Source organism: Austrofundulus limnaeus, unplaced genomic scaffold (genome assembly GCF_001266775.1).
Source record: "Austrofundulus limnaeus strain Quisiro unplaced genomic scaffold, Austrofundulus_limnaeus-1.0 Scaffold86, whole genome shotgun sequence".
In the NCBI taxonomy this organism is placed as follows: Eukaryota; Metazoa; Chordata; class Actinopteri; order Cyprinodontiformes; family Rivulidae; genus Austrofundulus; species Austrofundulus limnaeus.
In genome coordinates, this window is record NW_013952488.1 from 415794 (window position 1) to 417120 (window position 1327).

At 30.6% G+C, this 1327-nt stretch overlaps 1 protein-coding gene across 1 annotated transcript in view; it reads right to left on the minus strand.

Moving 5' to 3' along the window:
* akap7 (A-kinase anchoring protein 7) overlaps nt 1-1327 on the minus strand; it is a gene marked incomplete at its 5' end in the record, with an annotated part of 59717 nt that overhangs the window by 53630 nt on the left and 4760 nt on the right.

Here is a 1327-nt window from a genome sequence, read left to right on the forward strand (position 1 = left end):
GAGCAAGACACCCAACCCTAACTGCCCCCCTGGCGCCTCACATGGCTGCCCGCTGCTCCACTTGGGTGGGTCAAATGCAGAGCACAAATTTTGTCATTGTGTGGAAACATACACTGATGACAAATAAAGCACCTTTACCTTTATCATCATTTACCCAGAATGCTTTGTGTGTAAATGAAATTATCCCGTCCGTGTTAAAATATATATTTTTAAATTTTACAAAACTAAACAGCCTACAGTATTTTTACAGTCTTTATTTTACAGTTAAAATAAATGTTTATCAAATAAAGTCGAATGTTACAACTAATCATGGATCCCTTTAAGAAAGGAGCTAAAGACTAAATGAACCTGTGGTTCTGGTTCATCCATCCATCAATTATTTACYCGCATCTTCTTTCTGGGTCATAACCTACTTAATTTATTAAAATAACCTCCATCATTTCAGATGGAAAAATAATTTTATTTTTCAAAATAAAAAAGATTTTTCAAAATAAAATATTTTTTCTTACAATTTTCCATAATGAAAAACTTAGCAACTATAAATTTATCACTCTAAAGTTTTTTTTGTTTGTTTTACGCACCTACATTAAACCCAAATTTTACTTATTGATTTTTCTCAGATTGGTTATCAATGAAATTGACCAATCATATCAATCATTTGACCATGTTGTGTTGTGTGTTTTTTGACACAACATTATTGTCATTTGTATTGTTTTGTTTGTCCGAATGAAAAAAATAAAAATAATAAAAAAATAAAAAAACTGACTTAAAGCCTACATATAAGCTGATTATACAATGAACTGTGAGTGAGGAAGTGTAAAAATGTTACTAACTTAGCATTTAATACATTTTTTCCCACTGGTACTTAAATCAATAAAAAGCATGTGAATTTATTAAAGYAGAATATTTTTCTGGTTCAGCTGTTGTGCAGAAATAAACTGAGCAATAAAATCTACATGAGCTCAATGTGTGCTGCAAGGAGAATCAACGGAGGAATCCTCTTAGAAATATCGGCCACATATTTTTGGCTCATTTCAAAAACACGAATACTTTCTGTACGACATTTGTCTATCGGTGCTGATGTAAGTCGTCAGACACGCGTGCAAAATGATGATAAAATAAAAATGGAAGAAAAATTAGACAATTTACAGAACATTTGGTCAGATTTATTTTGTTATTAGTTTTTCATAAATTTGATTAAATGTGATATATTTTTCATTCTTCACTTTGATCATATTTTTTACAACTCATTGCTGTCCCAATAGTTGCCTTCACATCATTAAACGTTACTGTCTGTAATACATTAAGCCACATTACACTATTAAAA